Source organism: Ranitomeya variabilis, chromosome 4, assembly GCF_051348905.1.
Source record: "Ranitomeya variabilis isolate aRanVar5 chromosome 4, aRanVar5.hap1, whole genome shotgun sequence".
NCBI lineage: Eukaryota > Metazoa > Chordata > Amphibia > Anura > Dendrobatidae > Ranitomeya > Ranitomeya variabilis.
The window spans coordinates 274,659,708-274,679,617 of NC_135235.1; the positions used below are offsets into that span (position 1 = coordinate 274,659,708).

The window sequence follows — 19,910 nt, forward strand, 5'->3', positions numbered from 1 at the left end:
GAATTTATTTCCCTGGGAAAATCCACACTAACAGGCAAATTTGAGCTTTGCCTGATATGCCGGTAATGGACTACGCTCCCGTGTAGATTTTCAGAAGGATCATCATAAGCAAGTCAGAGCCAAAAGGAATAAAGCTATAAAATCTTACTTTATTTTGTCAACACCCATAAAAAGAATCTATGTTGAAACTTTATAGCTGTTTAGCAAATGAAAGTAGATTATATTGCTTTAACCCTTCTGACGGTACGTGAAGAAGAGTAAAAAAAATACATTATGCACCCTTTCGAACCTTTCCATGCCATTCTGGTGACACACGACCTCTGCAGCCTCTGATTGGCTGGGAACACCGCTACCAACATGGGAAGAGATGTAGAAAAGACGAAAGATGCAGAAGCGATGAGCATTAAGAGTTTTATTTAAATATTTACTCTACGGAGTTTTTTCGCAGACCCAACAAATTTCGGCAACAAACTTGCAATAGATGCAGCAGAAAATTTATTTTTCTAGAATAAAAAAAGCTTTGGCATGAGACATATCTTCAACATGGAGGTGAGATTTCCAATTTCTCATACATGACTGTAAAATGCTGTAGACTTTTCGCACTAAAACACTGTTGAAAAATTTCTCAAGAGTTCAGTTTTACGTTACCGACTGTTTACAAACAATGAGGTCGGGGATTACATTTGTTGTGTTTTCAGTACATGTAAGAAAGGAATGTAAGTACAGTGAGGTACGGGTTGTCAAGTGCTCTGCTCCTCTGTAAATTCCTCTCATCAGGCTTGAATCAGAAATGTAAGCTGTTTAGACTTTCCCTTTGTCATGCTGAAGATTAGCTATTTTACAAAACAGCAGCGTTAAAGTGACTATTCACCAATGTCACCTAACCGGTTTATCCAGCTGCCGAGCCAGCTTTCTTAGGCAAGTGTCATCTTCTTAATTCCATTTTAAGAAGTATTTCAGGTATGAGGGAAGAACAAAAACAAAGTAGTGAAGGATAGAGAGGAGTCATGAGTGTCTCATATAAATACATCAGCGTGACTGAGCGCTATCCTCTCATTACCAAGAACTTCTGCCAAGGAAATCTAGATCTTGCTTTTAGTCTGCATCATTTCACAGTTTATGTAAAATATTAATTTACTGTAAATGATGGGTAGCTTTGCTAATACTTCTCATTACATATCTTGTACCAAAACTGTTGTATAGTCAGTATTATTCTCCAGAGCTGCATTCACAATTGTGCCGATTTCAGAACTTAATTGCATATTGATGGTTCAGAATCTGCTGAGAATAACAATATCTGCAAAATAATTGTTCAGCTCAGAGATTTTCTTATTTCATAAAATCATGTGGATATGCCATCGGTTTATGATTGCGTGGGGTCTAGCAGATAAAACAGTCATCAGCTCAGAAAAAGAAGGGACCACATCTGAGTAGTTCTGAGTACCCTTCACACTTCTTTCGCAGCAAAGCCCGGCCAAATGCCATGGCACTATGCAGGGAAAAACAGTGAAAGGGCAAAAATCACAAGGCACCCCCTTCTGGCCTGGAGTCAGAAAATTGTTGTATGTTAGTGCTACCTGTTAAGGGGATCCTTCTCTCTTCCAGGCATAGCATCCCCCTCCCCATGAGGAAGGCAACGCCATTGTGGCATTCAGACTCCTGGGGTGCCCCTTTCCCCCCCCCCATTAAATCCAGTACTCCCGGACAGGGAAAACACAAACAATAAACAGGTCATACAAAATTTTTGAAACATAGTCTAATTGTAACAGGTAAAGAGGTAATATGAACTTTTCTTCCCTTTATGGGAGGTTACTTTGCTTTAATGTTACAAATAACAAAAGTGCAAATATATTCTTAACCAGGTAACAAACTGTTAACTTGTAGTAATTCTCTTTTAACAGGAGTCCCTTCTCTCATGGTGACTCCGGGCTCTAATCTGCTGCTGTGCATTCGGGTGTCAATTGTGGCCAGGAGACCTGCAATCTCCTGCCCTCTGGTTTCTGCTGTGGGGCATACAGTTCCCACACAACCTTGGACTCCAGTGTCCGCTTTCTGCTCTCAAACCTGGAGTGAGCCCAATTGCAGCTCCACTCCAGTTTCTCTCTCCTCCTGTGCTTTCTCTCCCTTCACTGTCTCACACAGACTGACAACCAACTCCTCCTCCAGACCAGAACTTATAGGTACCCTGAAACGTGGTCTAGAGCTCCCCCTTCTGGCCTGGAGTCAGAAAAGTGTTGTATGTTAGTGCTACCTGTTAAGGGGATCCTTTTCGCTTCCAGGCATAGCATCACCCTCCCCGTGAGGAAGGCAATGCCATTGTGGCATCCGGACTCCTGGGGTGCCACAATTGCTCTCAGGTTATAACATCCAGCTCTATTGCCACCAGATTAGAACATCTGGTCCCATTGTGCCCAGTGTATAACATGCAGCCCCTCGCCCCACTAGCGTATATCATCCTGACCCTTGCACCCCAGCATATAACATCTTGCCCCTTGTCTCAGGTGTATAACATCCGGCCCCTTGCCCCCAAGTGTATAACAACTGGTCTCTCGCTACCCCATGTATAGCATCTAGTTCCTCACCCATCCAGTGCATAACATCCGGCCCCTCGCCCTCAGTGTATAATATCCGGCCCCTCACCCCCAGTGCATAACTTCCGGTCCCTCGCCCCCTGGTGCATAATATCGGACCCCTCACACCCTGGTGCATAATATCCATCCCCTCTCCCCAAGTGTATAACATCTGGTCCCTCAATCCCCGAGTGTATAACCTATGGCCCCCACATGCCATATGCCTTTACTACCATGTGACAGACTGGCCGGTAATGGAGAGCTCACTGATACCAGGACGGTCCTGAAGTAAATGCCACCAGCGTAACAAGTCCATTCATGACATTTCTTCCTCCTAAATATTCCTCCATCACCTGTGAGTGATATTGTTGAGAAACAAACTGCAGCAACTCAGTCACAAAGTGGAGACCCCATAATGTTACAGAGTGGGATCACCATGTGCTGAGGAGCAGAGGGCAGAAAATTCACTACTGCTCTGCTGACCCCATAACTGCAGAGTCAAGACCTCATCTGATATTAACATCAACACAAACACTGTGCCTCCTCCGGGAGCTTCATGGCCGAGCACCTGCATGCAGTCATACATCACTAAGCACAATGCCAATCATCAGATGTAGTGGTGTAAAGTCACCACCACTGGACTCTGGAGGAGATATGTTCTGTGCAGTGATGGATTACACTTCTCTATCTATTAAGGAAAACTAAACACACTACATAGTGCTGCACTGTAAATTGAAACGTGTATGATACATAGAAGCACAAACCGTGCCCTAAAGGTAGTATGATCAAATATAAGATGTGTTTCGATTAGGCACAACTCTGTTTTAATGTCTTGGGATATGGAGGTATCAGCTGGAAGATGATATCAGCATTTTCCAGCTGCCATTAATTATTAAAAGTGAATAAGAAAGGAAGAACAGCAGTTCTGTTGAAGAATATGAAGAACTAGGTGGTATCCTTTCAAAACATTTATTGGTACATGGAGAGAAAACATGGCTATGTGTTTCAGCACTGAGAAAGTCACTGGTACATTGTCTAATGCAAAGCTCTGCGGGGGACGGATTAGTCTGGTCTCCACCTATGGTCATTGTCCAAAACTGCTAACTATATTTTCTCTGAAATATTGGAGCATTTCAGAGAAAAAATATATCTGACTCCAACTCCAATCTTGCAGCCCGGCTCTTATTCATACTGTCCATGTTTGGGCAGCATGAATCGCTCCTTTTAAGAAGAATGGCTACTCTTACGAGCTACGGTATTTCCTCCCGCACTTGGCCACATCAATCTATAAGACACTGCAGAATTCTTCTTCATGGATCACCGCCGACTATTGAAGAGAGAACAAATGAAACTTAAACCAGTCTTTTGAAATTTAACATAATTGCTATGTTTCAGCTCGATTTCCAACAGTGCCTCAGCTCTGATGATTTATCTTCCGGACCTAAAATGAGTCGTTATGTAACAGACGTCTGAAAATACAAAAAATTTGCCCATTACCGAAGACTTAATAATAAAATCTAATGACACATAAGTCTAATGGTGACAAGCAGAACACCGTGACTGGATTTTGCATACAGATTATATTCCTAATAAAGTCCTAATAAGACAACGGCAAAAAAAAAGTAATTTTCTCAAAGGGAAGACATACAGTTGATGTGAGGAATAACATGTCCGGAAAATTAACTAGTTGCTGTATATTCGCAGCCATTAGCCTCTGTGCCCTCTGTCAGGTTCAGATCATATTTGGAATCTGCTAATGGCAAACTACTTGAAGAATAAAGTGTGGCAAAAATTATAAGCGGAGATTAAAAAAAAAGAGAAAGTGATAAATTATACATGCACAGTTAAAACATCAGCAGGTTTGGAGAAGTCTTTAAGTAAAAATGTTCTTGCGGCCTCATTCAGAAGTCCGTTTTTGGCATTTGAGTGCTATCTGTGGTTTTCACACAGAGGTGTCATACCTGTGATAGTCTACGGGGCCATTCACATGTCCCTGAATTTCCGCTGACAAAGCTGTCCATTGAAAATTGGGGAGACGGGTCCGATTTTGAGCCAAGGGTCCAATCAAAATAGTTTATTATCTGTGAAAAAAGATTGTCACACAGGAAAAAGTGGTGAAACTTTTTCACTTTTTCTTCTCCATGTATGAGAAAAACTTGGACCACACTCTGACAAAAGTCTCATCACCATAATCATTTTGATTTTCTCATACACAGACGTCTGAATGAGCCCTAAATAGTATACATTTAATTTACTTAACTAACAATCTATCAATCTATGTATCTATGTTTCTTTAAATTAGTACTATATTTAATTAATTTCTAATATAGCCTTGATTTTGGCTTTCTATAAGAATTTAGAAATCTCCACGCTCTTCCAAAAATCAATCAAGTATAAGAAAAAAAGTAAAAAACAGAGGGGGATGCAGCTGCAGGCTTTCCCTTTTTGTGTCTGAAAGGCAATGTGGAAACAAGGTGTTTTTGTAGAGTTTTTAGAGCAGTTTTTAAGGACTTTTTGAGATTTGGAGAGTTTCTGTTCCAAAAGCTCCTAGAAAAAACTTCTGTATCCAACAAATCCTTTGGAGTATGTGGATACAACTTCTTTTCGAGGCCAGCATACCTGTTGAGTTTTGAACTTAGCCTTTTGTTTCCTGAAGCATTTCCTTGTAGAAGCGGTTTACGAGCTTTTTAGAAGAGCTTTTTTTTCTTGAACAGGTTTTTGCAACCTTTTAATTGGACAATGCCTAGTTAGGAATAGATTCCATCAGGATTAGATTCAAAGAAATTATGTGTATTCTTTCTTTTTTTTTCTCCAGATGTTTTTCAAAACCTAAAATTGTTTGAGGTGTTTTTTGAGCTCCAAAAATTCATCAAAACGCATCATGTGCATATATTCTAAGAGGAATTATCTATCCCAGAGGAAAAAAAAAACAGCCCACTCAGATGACAGAGAGCAAATATTAATTTACAGAAGCCAGAAGAAAGAGACAATACCCTAAAAGTGATCCCTGACTTATGACTGATTTATCTTTTTTTTTTGAGACTTAAAAGTTTAGTCCCAACTTAGCAAACTTCGTTAATGAGTGCACAATCTTATGTTTAAGTGATACATTCCTGACATTTTCTGGTATTTTTATTTTCTTTATTGACCTTCTATAAAAACAAACATACTAAAACACAGAGGTCACAGCCATCTCCTGATACACTGTAGCATTTTTCATTTTTTACTGCTTCTTAGGAACCCCCTCTACTCATTATAGCAATGTCAGTGACCCATAAACATATCACGAGTGTGCTCATAAAGAAAAATGCTCCCATAAAGAGTAAGCTGGAGAAACTCTCACACTCCTGAAGAGTCGAGATGATAATGTGAAGATAGTCAAAATACAACAAAGGTTTTAAGGGGTATTTGCTTTATATACATAATGAAAACAGAAATTTTTCAGAAAGTGTCTGAAAATTCAATAATTATGTGAGAGGTTTCTAAACACAGAAATCTATACAAAGTGGTATGTGGTATGTTTAGGGAAAAACGGTTCCTTATTGATAACATCTGTGTTTTCTGCCGGATTTCACCTGTTTCCCCTTTCTGCTGCATTTTTTAATACAGAAACAAGAAACAATACAGCTTTCTAAGAAAAAAAAATTTGCTTACAGCATGTATATGAGATTTATCATTTGGACACTTTAGACCTCAGTGACCTCATTTTTTCCCTGGAAATACACAAGTAAAGGCTTTTTTCTTGTCTCTTTGAATTGATAAGAAAAGCAATTTTTTATGTTCCATAAACTAACATTGAGTTTAGATGAAAAAATTATTGTATTATGGTATACTGTAAAAAATATGTTAAGTACCTTGAAAAAGAATTCACACTCGTGAACTTTTCCACATTGTTTTCCTCAAAATTAAATGTATTTTATTGGGATTTTATGTGGAATACCAACACAAAGTAGCAAGAATTTGTGAAGTGTAAAGGATATATTTTAGGCTCATTAGGTGAGATGGATACTTGAAACCCAAGATCCAGGTGGGCATACAGGCCAAAAGAGCAGCAGGCAAGGTGAAGGACGCAGGTGACAGGTAGCAAAGTTATTGGAAGCCGCATGTAGACAGAAGATGTTCTGGAGACTGCAGACAGGCAGTAGAGGTACTGGATACTGCAAACCAGTAGCAGAGGCACTGGAACCCACCAGCAAACCACGAACCCTTAGCAGAGGTCCCGTAAGACCGGGAACAGGTCGCGTTGGTACTGGAAGCCGCAGGCAGACCGGAGACAATGCAGACAGGTAGCAGAGGAACTGAAAGCCGCAGGCAAACAGGAAATGTCCTGGAGACTGAAGACAGTTAGCAGTGGTACTAAAAGCCGCAGACAGGTAACTGAGGGATAGAAACTGAGGGATAGAAATGGACAAGAGATGTCCTGGAGACCGCAGACAGGTTGCTGTGCACAAACTAAAAGTCTTAATCCCAAGATACAGGTGTGTGTTTTGGTAGGCCTTATATAAACCTAGCTAGATTATAACTTGGGAGCACACTGGATTACTTGCAAAGCCTGACTTGGAAAATAAGAACATTTAGCAGACCGGGGGGAAAGGGAGCAAAGCCAGGATCCTGGACAGGTGTGTAACAAAATGATACATGCTTTTAAAATATTTTAAAGAACAAAATCTGAAAATTGTGATGTGCATGTGTTTTCCGGCTCCCGAGTCAATACTGCTGTTGTGCCATACTCCTTCCATTTTTGGATGATGGATTGAGCAGTCCTCCATGAGATGATCAGAGCTTGAGGCTATTTTTTTTTATAACCTTACTCCACTTTACTCTTCACCACAACTTTATCCCTGACCTGTCTTGTGTGTTCCTTGGTTTTCATGAAAGAATTTGATCCATAATGTTCTGATACAAACATCTGAGGCCTTCACAGAATAGCTGTAGTTATAATAAGACTAAATTACACATAGGTAGACTCAGTTTATTAATTATATGACTTCTGGAGGCATTTTGTCACCCATTATTTTATTTAGGGGCATGAGACTACAGGTGGTTGAATACAAATGCACATCACAATTTTCAGATTTTTTAAATATTTAGAAAACCATGTATAATTTCCTTTACACTTCACAAATATGTGTCACTTTGTGTTGGTTTATCACATAGAGTCCCTAAAAATACATTTAAGTTTGTTTGTAATGTGAAAAAATTAGGAAAAGTTCATGAGGTATGAATACTTTTTCGAAGTACTGTATTCTGCAACTTTATTCACCAACCGATTCCACAAAGACAATAGTTCCCCAAAGGTGAGCAACCCCTTTAAGCTACATTTTTATGCAAGGGTTTTCAGATGGTTATGTAAAAAGGTTGAAAGACAAAAGACAAAAAATTGGCAGTGAGCCTACTGTGGGAATCTGAATGCAGATCTCGCCTACTCGAGTATAAGGAAATGCGTGCCATTATTTACAGGGAAGGAATCCTGCAGGCCTTTCTATAGCAAAACTACAAGTCACAGAAACTAGTATATGCAAAGATCAATCAACTTTGCAAAGTTCATTGTAAACTGAGTGTGGCCCAATTACTGGGCATCTACAATGCTATACACAAAACTGACAACTAACAATTTCTATGGTAAATGATAAACAAAAAAACTCTAAGAAAACATATCGCAAAATAGTTATGGTATTTAATGGTGCTAAAGCCTGCACAATTGCCCTGAAAACATGTGTACAACACTCTGAGGTCCAGTAGGACTGCACCCAATCCCGTCCAAGCTCTATAACGAAAACCCAGCCTTAGTAATATCAAAGTAACTTCAACATATATGGTGATGGGAAAGTGGATATTGGCTGTTCTGAGCTGTCACATACTATCTGTACGGTGTATTTAGTGTTTTATGGTTTTCCCTCACTATCTCTATTGCTAAGCTACGAGCTGTGATTACTTTTCACCATCCAGATACACATCAATATGGTCACTGCAATTCCTGCTTCTGCTTTTATACAGACAATGAAAGTCCTTCGTGATTGGTTATGTGTGCCATGTGATGTGAGCTGCGAGGCATTATGGGCAAACCTGTCCATCCTTGATCAAGATCACATGCTTCTTTTTTAATTGATTAAATCTTTTGCAGTCAGTAAAATTATATTTTTGAATTTGTAGGGTTCAAATTTAATTCACTACAAATTGTTTTGCTCATCTCTATATATTTGCTATGTGCCTAATCTTCAATGCATTTCTATAAGATGTCAACAGCCTTACATTGCTTCGTGTTGACAGGAAGAAACTTTTTACCAGCAGGAGTCAGTGGACATAGGCTGGAGTTGGATCACATAGATGCCTGAGCTGTATACATCAAATGGCAAACATTGAGAATCTACAGTAGAGATCACATAGGATACACTAAGACTTTACTGTATACATCACGTATGATAAATAACTGTGAAAGTGAGGCTGGTAGGCAACAGTTCTATATTACATTGCTATTGGCAATCCTTTTTTCAATGCAATTACTACCTGCAGCTATATTTAGTGGTGCTTCACAATCAGGGCCGGCTCCAGGTTTTTGAGGGCTCCGGGCGAAAGAGTCTCAGTGGGCTTCCCTCTTTATCACATACCACAATTCATGATGCACAGATACAGCAGAGAAATATAGCACAGCCACGTAGTATATAACAGCCCACGTAGCATATAACACAGCCCATGTAGTATATAGCACAGCCAAGTAGTATACTGCACATCCACGTAGTATATAACACAGCCACGTAATATATTGCACAGCCCACGTAGCATATAACATAGGCCACGAAGTATATAGCACAGCCCACGCAGTATATAGCACAGCCCACGTAGCATATAGCACAGCCACATAGCATATAACACAGCCACGTAGTATATAACACAGGCCATGTAGTATGTAACACAGCCACGTAGTATGTTGCCCAGCCACGTATATTGCACAGCCACATAGTATATAGAACAGCCCACGTAGTATATAACACAGCCATGTAGTATATAGCACAGCCCATGTAGTATAAAGCACAGCCCACACAGTATATAACACAGCCACGTAGTATATAGCACAGCCCACGTAGTATATAGGAAAGCCCATGTAGTATATAGCACAGCCCTCATAGTACATAACACAGCCATGTAGTATATAGCACAGCCACGTAGTATATAACACTGCCCACGTAGTATATAACACAGCCACATAATATATTGCACAGCCACTTGGTATATAACACAGCCACGTAGTATATAGCACAGCCACGTAGTATATAACACTGCCCACGTAGTGCATAATGCAGCCACATAATATATTGCACAGCCACTTGGTATATAACACAGCCACGTAGTATATAACACAGCCACGTAGTATATAACACTGCCCACGTAGTATATAACACAGCCACGTAATATATTGCACAGCCACTTGGTATATAACACAGCCACGTAGTATATAGCACAGCCACGTAGTATATAACACTGCCCACGTAGTGCATAATGCAGCCACATAATATATTGCACAGCCACGTAGTATATAGCACAGCCACGTAGTACATAACACAGCCATGTAGTATATAGCACAGCCACGTAGTATATTGCACAGCCACGTAGTTTATTGCACAGCCACATAGTACATAACACAGCCACGCATTATATAACACAGCCCATGCAGTATAAAACACAGCCCACGCAGTATAAAACACAGCCCACGCAGTATAAAACACAGCCCACGCAGTATAAAGCACAGCCCAAGCAGATGCACTATATAGCACAGCCCACGCAGTATATAGCACAGACAGCCCACATAGTATATAACACACAGCCACCCACCCACGTAGTATATAGCACAGGCCCGGGCCGTGACGTAGTATATAACACAGCCCACGTATGTAGTATGTAACTCAGCCAGCCATTTACAGACAGTCTAGGCTAGGACTACAACCAGGCTCACAGCAGGCTGCATCCGACCCCCACCCGCCCCCGCAATGTGTTGGGACCAGGAACTTGGAGGAAGACTCACTCTTCACTCACTGCTTCACTTTGCCGCTGCTTCCATTCCGTTGTGGACACAGCCTGGGATCATCTGTGCACCTGACTGGTGATGCTCCTGCCTCTCTTTCTGCTTGGCACTGCCTGCGCCTGCAGCCGGTCCTCTTCTCTGAGCTCTTAGGATGACGAGCTCTCACGCGACCGGAAGTGACAGGACAGAGTGACCTCCGGCCTGAAAGTGACTCGTATCCATGGTGATGGCGGCGCCGGCGGTGACTGGTGAGTATTGCAGCTGCGTGAAACTCAGACCCAGGCCCGGCCTGGAAGTGACTCACTCTGCGTTTCCATGGTGACGGTCCTGACTCCTAGAGGTGAGTATTCCTGCTGCAGCTACGCACCATAAATGGGCCCCCCCATCTCGCCAGGGCCCCGGCACTTGCCCGGGTATGCCGGGTGCTGACGCCGGCCCTGTTCACAATAGAAATCACATAAGCTCCAGTAAAAATAGTCCTTTATTCCAACTCCTGAGGTGGACCTGTAGAAGCGAGATTTGTACAGTTTTCCACACTCCCGACCACCTTCTGCCTACCGCCTTTTTTGATGTGTTTGTTGGAATAAAGGGCAATTTTTATCGGAGCTTATGGTGAATACCACCTATGTTTTCTCTCATCACATACGATAAACTGAGGCTCTGTGTATGCATCACATAGGATACACTGAAGCTCTGCAGTATAGATCACATAGGATACACTGAGACTCTGTTGTATTCAATCCATTGGATACATTGAGACTCTGCTGTATACATCACACAGGATACTGTTATGACCCCAATGGCGAGGGTCTCAGAGGAACAAGTAAGTCTGCGAAGTACAAAAATCCAGCTCATAGGGCAGTGGTAACTGGGTTGACCATATATCTACTCCTAACGCCAACACTAGAAGTAGCCGGGGAACATGCCTACGTTGGTCGCTAGATGTCTCGCGCCAGCCGGAGGACTAACTACCCCTAGAAGAGGAAAACAAAGACCTCTCTTGCTTCCAGATAATAGACCCCAAAAGTTGGATACAAGCCCCCCACAAATAATAACGGTGAGGTAAGAGGAAATGACAAACACAGAGATGAACTAGGTTTAGCAAAGAGAGGCCCACTTACTAATAGCAGAATGTAGTAAGATAACTTATATGGTCAACGAAAACCCTATCAAAATTCCACACTGGAAATTCAAGAACCCCCGAACCGTCTAACGGCCCGGGGGGAGAACTCCAGCCTCCCTAGAGCTTCCAGCAAGGTTAGGATACAGATTATGTACAAGCTGGACAAAAATGCAAACAAAAACAAATAGCAAAAAGCAAGAAAGCAGACTTAGCTTAATCTAGCAGGAACAAGGATCAGTAGACAAGAGCACAACAGATTAGCTCTGATTACAACGTTGCCAGGCATTGAACTGAAGGTCCAGGGAGCTTATATAGCAACACCCCTGAACTAACGGCCCAGGTGAGCATACAAGGGATGACTGACATACCCAGAGTCAAAACACTAGTAACCACTAGAGGGAGCCAAAAAGCAAATTCACAACAGTACCCCCCCCCTTAGTGAGGGGTCACAGAGCCCTCACCAAGACCACCAGGGCGATCAGGATGAGCGGCGTGAAAGGCACGAACCAAATCGGCCACATGCACATCAGAGGCGACCACCCAGGAATTATCCTCCTGACCATAGCCCTTCCACTTGACCAGGTACTGAAGCCTCCGCCTGGAGAGACGAGAATCTAAGATCTTCTCCACCACGTACTCCAACTCGCCCTCAACCAGCACCGGAGCAGGAGGCTCCGCAGAAGGGACCACAGGCACAACGTACCGCCGCAACAAGGACCTATGAAATACGTTGTGAATGGCAAACGACACCGGAAGATCCAGGCGAAAGGATACAGGATTAAGGATTTCCAAAATCTTGTAAGGACCAATGAAGCGAGGCTTAAATTTGGGAGAGGAGACCTTCATAGGAACAAATCGAGAAGACAGCCATACCAAATCCCCAACGCGAAGTCGGGGACCCACACCGCGGCGGCGGTTGGCAAAACGCTGAGCCTTCTCCTGTGACAACTTCAAGTTGTCCACCACATGACTCCAGATCCGCTGCAACCTATCCACCACAGAATCCACCCCAGGACAGTCAGAAGGCTCCACATGTCCCGAGGAAAAACGAGGATGGAAACCAGAGTTGCAGAAAAATGGCGAAACCAAGGTGGCGGAACTAGCCTGATTATTAAGGGCAAATTCAGCCAACGGCAAGAAGGTCACCCAATCATCCTGATCAGAAGAGACAAAACACCTCAAATAAGCCTCCAGAGTCTGATTAGTTCGCTCCGTTTGTCCGTTAGTCTGGGGATGAAAAGCGGACGAAAACGACAAATCAATGCCCATCCTACCACAAAAGGATCGCCAGAACCTGGAAACAAACTGGGATCCTCTGTCCGACACAATATTCTCAGGAATGCCGTGCAAACGAACCACGTTCTGGAAGAACACAGGAACCAGATCAGAAGAGGAGGGCAGCTTAGGTAAAGGAACCAAATGGACCATCTTGGAGAAACGATCACATATCACCCAGATGACAGACATGCCCTGAGACACCGGAAGATCAGAAATGAAATCCATAGAGATGTGTGTCCAAGTTCTCTTCGGGACAGGCAAGGGCAAGAGCAACCCGCTGGCACGAGAACAGCAAGGCTTAGCTCGAGCACAAGTTCCACAGGACTGCACAAATGACCGCACATCCCTTGACAAGGAAGGCCACCAAAAGGACCTGGCCACCAGATCTCTGGTGCCAAAAATTCCCGGGTGCCCTGCCAACACTGAGGAATGAACCTCGGAAATGACTCTGCTGGTCCATTTAGCAGGCACAAACAATCTGTCAGATGGACAAGAGTCAGGCCTACCAGCCTGAAATCTCTGCAACACACGCCGCAGATCAGGAGAAATAGCTGACAAGATAACTCCTTCCTTAAGAATACCCACAGGTTCAGCGACTCCAGGAGCATCAGGCACAAAGCTCCTAGACAGAGCATCGGCCTTCACATTCTTAGAACCTGGTAAATACGAGACCACAAAGTCAAAACGGGAGAAAAACAATGACCAGCGGGCCTGTCTAGGATTCAGGCGTTTAGCAGACTCGAGATACATCAGATTTTTGTGATCAGTCAAGACCACCACACGATGCTTAGCACCCTCGAGCCAATGACGCCACTCCTCAAATGCCCACTTCATGGCCAACAACTCTCGATTGCCCACATCATAATTTCGCTCTGCCGGCGAAAACTTCCTGGAGAAAAAGGCACAAGGTCTCATAGTAGAGCAACCAGGGCCTCTCTGCGACAAAACGGCCCCTGCCCCAATCTCCGAAGCATCCACCTCCACCTGAAAGGGAAGTGAGGTGTCAGGTTGGCACAAAACAGGCGCCGAAGTAAACCGGCGTTTCAACTCCTGGAAAGCCTCCACGGCAGCAGGAGCCCAGTTAGCTACATCAGAGCCTTTCTTGGTCATATCCGTCAATGGTTTAACAACGCTAGAAAAATTTGCGATAAAACGACGGTAGAAGTTAGCAAAACCCAAGAACTTCTGAAGACTCTTAACTGACGAGGGTTGAGTCCAATCATGAATAGCTCGGACCTTGACTGGGTCCATCTCCACAGCAGAAGGGGAAAAAATGAACCCCAGAAAGGGAACCCTCTGTACACCAAAGAGACACTTTGAGCCTTTAACAAACAAAGAATTTTCACGCAAAAAAACCCATCCTGACCTGCTCCACATGCGAGTCCCAATCATCAGAAAAAACCAGAATATCATCCAGATAAACAATCAAAAATTTATCCAGATACTTCCGGAAAATGTCATGCATGAAGGACTGAAAAACTGAAGGTGCATTAGAGAGCCCAAATGGCATCACCAAGTACTCAAAATGACCTTCGGGCGTATTGAATGCGGTTTTCCATTCATCGCCTTGCTTAATGCGCACAAGGTTGTACGCACCACGAAGGTCTATCTTGGTGAACCACTTGGCACCTTTAATCCGGGCAAACAAGTCTGACAACAGCGGCAAAGGATACTGAAATTTGACAGTGATCTTGTTTAAAAGCCGATAGTCAATACAAGGCCTCAAAGATCCGTCCTTTTTGGCCACAAAAAAGAATCCCGCACCAAGAGGGGAAGAAGGACGGATATGCCCCTTCTCAAGAGACTCCTTGATATATGAACGCATCGCGGTATGTTCAGGTACCGACAAATTACACAGTCTCCCCTTAGGAAACTTACTGCCAGGAATCAAATCTATTGCACAGTCACATTCCCTATGAGGAGGCAGTGCACTGGACTTAGACTCGCTGAAGACATCCTGATAATCAGACAAATACGCCGGAACTTCCGAAGGCGTAGAAGAAGCAATAGACAAGGACAGGGAATCTCCATGAATTCCATGGCAGCCCCAACTTGACACCGACATTGCCTTCCAGTTCAAGACTGGATTATGGGTCTGTAACCATGGCAAACCCAAAACAACCAAATCATGCATCTTATGCAGAACAAGAAAACGTATCACCTCCCGATGTTCGGGAGTCATGCACATGGTAACCTGTGTCCAAAACTGCGGTTTGTTTTTTGCCAAAGGCGTAGCATCAATACCCCTAAGAGGGATAGGATTTTCTAATGGCTCCAGAACAAAACCGCAGCGCTTGGCAAATGACAGATCCATCAGACTCAGGGCAGCACCTGAGTCTACAAACGCCATGACAGGATACGATGACAGTGAGCAAATCAAAGTTACAGATAGAATAAATTTAGGTTGCAAATTACCAATGGCGACAGGACTAACAACCCTAGTAAGAAGTTTAGAGCATGCTGAGATAACATGTGTAGAATCACCACAGTAGTAACACAAGCCATTCTGGCGTCTATGAATTTTCCGCTCATTTCTAGTCAGGATTCTATCACATAGCATTAAATCAGGTGCCTGTTCAGACAACACCATGAGGGAATTTGCGGTTTTGCGCTCCCGCAACCGCCGGTCGATTTGAATTGCCAGGGCCATGGAATCATTCAGACCTGTGGGAATGGGAAAACCCACCATCACATTCTTAATGGCTTCAGAAAGGCCATTTCTGAAATTTGCAGCCAATGCACACTCGTTCCACTGGGTCAGCACGGACCATTTCCGAAATTTTTGGCAATACACTTCAGCCTCGTCCTGGCCCTGAGACATAGCCAGCAAGGCTTTTTCTGCCTGAATCTCAAGATTGGGTTCCTCATAAAGCAAACCGAGCGCCAGAAAAAACGCATCAATATCAGCCAATGCCGGATCTCCTGGCGCCAGCGAGAAGGCCCAATCCTGAGGGTCGCCCCGTAAAAAAGAAATAACAATTTTCACTTGCTGAGCGGAGTCTCCAGATGAACAGGGTCTCAGGGACAAAAACAATTTACAATTATTCCTGAAATTTCTAAATTTAAATCGGTCTCCGGAAAACAGTTCAGGAATCGGTATCTTAGGTTCTGACATAGGATTTCTGATAACATAATCTTGTATGCCCTGCACACGAGCAGTAAGCTGGTCCACACCTGTAATCAAGGTCTGGACATTCATGTCTGCAGCAAACACAAGCCACTCAGAGGTAAAGGGGAAAAGAAAAAAAAAATGAGAAAAAGAAAAAAAAAACTCAGAATTTTCTTTCTTATAATCCCGCTTCTGCAATGCATTTAACATTTAATACTGGCCTGGCAAACTGTTATGACCCCAATGGCGAGGGTCTCAGAGGAACAAGTAAGTCTGCGAAGTACAAAAATCCAGCTCATAGGGCAGTGGTAACTGGGTTGACCATATATCTACTCCTAACGCCAACACTAGAAGTAGCCGGGGAACATGCCTACGTTGGTCGCTAGATGTCTCGCGCCAGCCGGAGGACTAACTACCCCTAGAAGAGGAAAACAAAGACCTCTCTTGCCTCCAGATAATAGACCCCAAAAGTTGGATACAAGCCCCCCACAAATAATAACGGTGAGGTAAGAGGAAATGACAAACACAGAGATGAACTAGGTTTAGCAAAGAGAGGCCCACTTACTAATAGCAGAATGTAGTAAGATAACTTATATGGTCAACGAAAACCCTATCAAAATTCCACACTGGAAATTCAAGAACCCCCGAACCGTCTAATGGCCCGGGGGGAGAACTCCAGCCTCCCTAGAGCTTCCAGCAAGGTTAGGATACAGATTATGTACAAGCTGGACAAAAATGCAAACAAAAACAAATAGCAAAAAGCAAGAAAGCAGACTTAGCTTAATCTAGCAGGAACCAGGATCAGTAGACAAGAGCACAACAGATTAGCTCTGATTACAACGTTGCCAGGCATTGAACTGAAGGTCCAGGGAGCTTATATAGCAACACCCCTGAACTAACGGCCCAGGTGAGCATACAAGGGATGACTGACATACCCAGAGTCAAAACACTAGTAACCACTAGAGGGAGCCAAAAAGCAAATTCACAACAGGATACACTGAGACTCTGCTGTATACATCACACAGGGTACACTGAGACTCTGCTCTATATATCACCCAGGATACAGTGACACTGCTGTATACATCACATAGAATATACACTGAAACTCTACTGTATACGTCACATAGGATAGACTGATCTTAAACCGTATACATCATATGGAAAATATTGAAAATCTGCTGTATACATCATATAGGATACTCTGAGTCTCCGCTGTATACATCACATTGAAAACATTAAGAATCTGTTGAATACAGGACATAGGACACACTGAGACTGTGCTGTACACTTCACATTGTAAACATTGAAAATCTACTGTGTGCATCACATAGGATACACTGAGGCTCTGCTGTATACATCACATAGGATACACTGACACTCTGCTGTATACATCACATAGGATACACTGAGGCTCTGCTGTATACATCACATAGGATACACTGAGACTCTGCTGTATACATCACATAGGATACACTGAGAATCTGCTGTATACATCACATAGGATACACTGAGACTCTGCTGTATACATCACATAGGATACACTGAGGCTCTGCTGTATACATCACATAGGATGCACTGAGACTCTGCTGTATACATCACATAGGATACACTGAGAATCTGCTGTATTCATCAGGAGATAAGAGCTCTATGTCTCTGATCTATCACTGCTGCCACTAGGATAAGATCAAGTGCAATATGATGAGACTTCATCTTCTCCATAAGGCCAGATGCATTATGATGTGTTCAGAATTACAAAGACCATTTCAGAGAAGAATAAAGAATCAACTTTGAAATCACACATCAGTTAGGAGTGGACAGGTGTACACCATACACACAAAAACCTCTATGCCTGAGGAAGAGACCTGAGTAGTCTGGAAAGCTTGCAATTTGTTACCATCTTTTCAGTTCGCCATTAAAAGGTATCAACCACTGAGGACTCTCAATTCTAAATATTTTTCACCCAAAAACCTCTGCATTATTCTTTATACACCATGCAGCACTATATGGTCAAAACATACAGATGAAGTGCTCTTTAAAATATGTTTGAAGAAAAACTCTATACTAATACAAAATATATGAAGGAGTTAGTCTATTTGTGCTGGAGTGGAGCTGGTGTGGATAATACCCGGTGTGTGGGCTCCACCAAACCAATACTTGACTATGGCATTTAGCTACACACGGTTAGGGAACAAAACTAATTTCTTGCCCAAGAAGAAAGACATCCTATCTACAATTCTAATATCAGAGAACTAGCTGTCATCTATTTATTCATTCACAATGTGTAGCCAATTTAGATACATACATACATATATAGTTTTGTTAGCAAAATTAACTATTCATTATTCATTGTTGAGCAATTACCAGATTAATGAAGACTATTAATACTTGGTTTAATTAATGTAAAATTGCTTCCTAATAACTCTCACTCATTAAAGAAGCACTCCCAGCAAACGTTCCTCTTAATATATTGCAGTCTTCATATTATACAGCATTGTGTACTTACAATTGCTCATTTTGCCTTTCTTCCCAGCTAATTCTTCTCTTTTCTCTGTTCTATGTAGAAACAGGAAGTCCCTTTTCCATAAAAAAGTCATTCCCCTCTTCAACTCCTGACCCAGCTGCTCCCTCCTCCCCTCTGCCAGGGACTTTTCCAGTGACTCATGAGTCATGCAAGAAAAATTGACCTCTTGTTTCTACATAGAGCTTAGAAGTATTCTGCTAGTCAGTGTTTAATCATGTGATGCCACAGACCTAATGGAAAAGGGAAGAATTAGCTGGGTAGAAGGGCAAAATGAGCAATTGTAAGTACACAGAGCTATATAATATGACTGCAGTATGTTAAGAGGATACAAACTTTGATGGGAGGAGGACGTTTGTAAGGAGGTGCTACCTTTAAAAAATGTTTTATGTATTGCTAGTAACACAATAGGCAAGATGATGTTATACACAGCAAATTCTGGTGCATTTCATTCCTAATAATCACCCTAAAGACACAGTGAAACTGGGTCAGGAAGAGGAAGAGACCTGTACGAGGTTCTCAAGAAGTCTGCAGACAGATGTTAGAAAACTATGAATGCCATGTTGGTGAAAATGTGTCACTCTATCCTCTTTCTGTATCCTACATATCACTCTGTTTATTTGCATGAAGCCCCCCAAAATTGTAGTTCTGATGGTAAATGCTGTTTTTCTAGTTTGCACCATTTGATAGGTTGTAGCCTCTGTTGATCAGCAGATGTCCTGATCCCGAATCCTCCACCAATTGCTAAAACTAAGGTTGGGATCATATCTGAGAATATCGCTCCAATTATGTTAATCACACTTTGATCTCACTTTAATTAAAGTTTGATGAGAGTGTGATATGAATTTCTCGCATGTGGAGAAGATGGAAAAATAAAAATTCTCCATCTTCTTTTTGTCAGTCTGTGAAAATCGGACGGCACTTGGATATCTTGCGAGTGCAGTCTGATTTTTTTTTCCACAGACCAATTATCTTGTATGGCGAAGTGTGATCCCATTTGCAGATGCAAACAGATTCGATCCAGTGAAAAAATCGGCCATGTGCACAGCTCCATAGAATAACATTGGTCCAAGTGCGATCTGATGTTTTGTCGGATCGCACTATGACCCAACATACGGTCATTGGCATGATACCTAAGCGGCAGAAGCTCACAGTTTATGCTTGAGCGTGTACAAACCCATAAACCGGTGAGTCTATACACCGATCTGTGCACGTTCCGGTAAAGGCTAATAACATCAGGCTACAACATATCCAATTTTTTTTATAGTTTTATTTACTTTTCAGCAATTTTC

At 42.6% G+C, this 19,910-nt stretch overlaps 1 protein-coding gene across 2 annotated transcripts in view; it reads right to left on the reverse strand.

The window, feature by feature from the left end:
- ANKK1 (ankyrin repeat and kinase domain containing 1) overlaps nucleotides 1-19,910 on the reverse strand; it is an 82,213-nt gene that overhangs the window by 46,439 nt on the left and 15,864 nt on the right. The window contains exon 1 of one of the 2 annotated variants that reach the window (XM_077249978.1): nucleotides 4,532-4,610. The exons of the other annotated variant lie outside the window; for it this stretch is intronic. The gene's annotated coding sequence lies outside the window, so the exon portion shown is untranslated. Of the gene's footprint in view, nucleotides 1-4,531; nucleotides 4,611-19,910 lie in introns of those variants that run through there. 2 annotated transcript variants of the gene reach the window in all.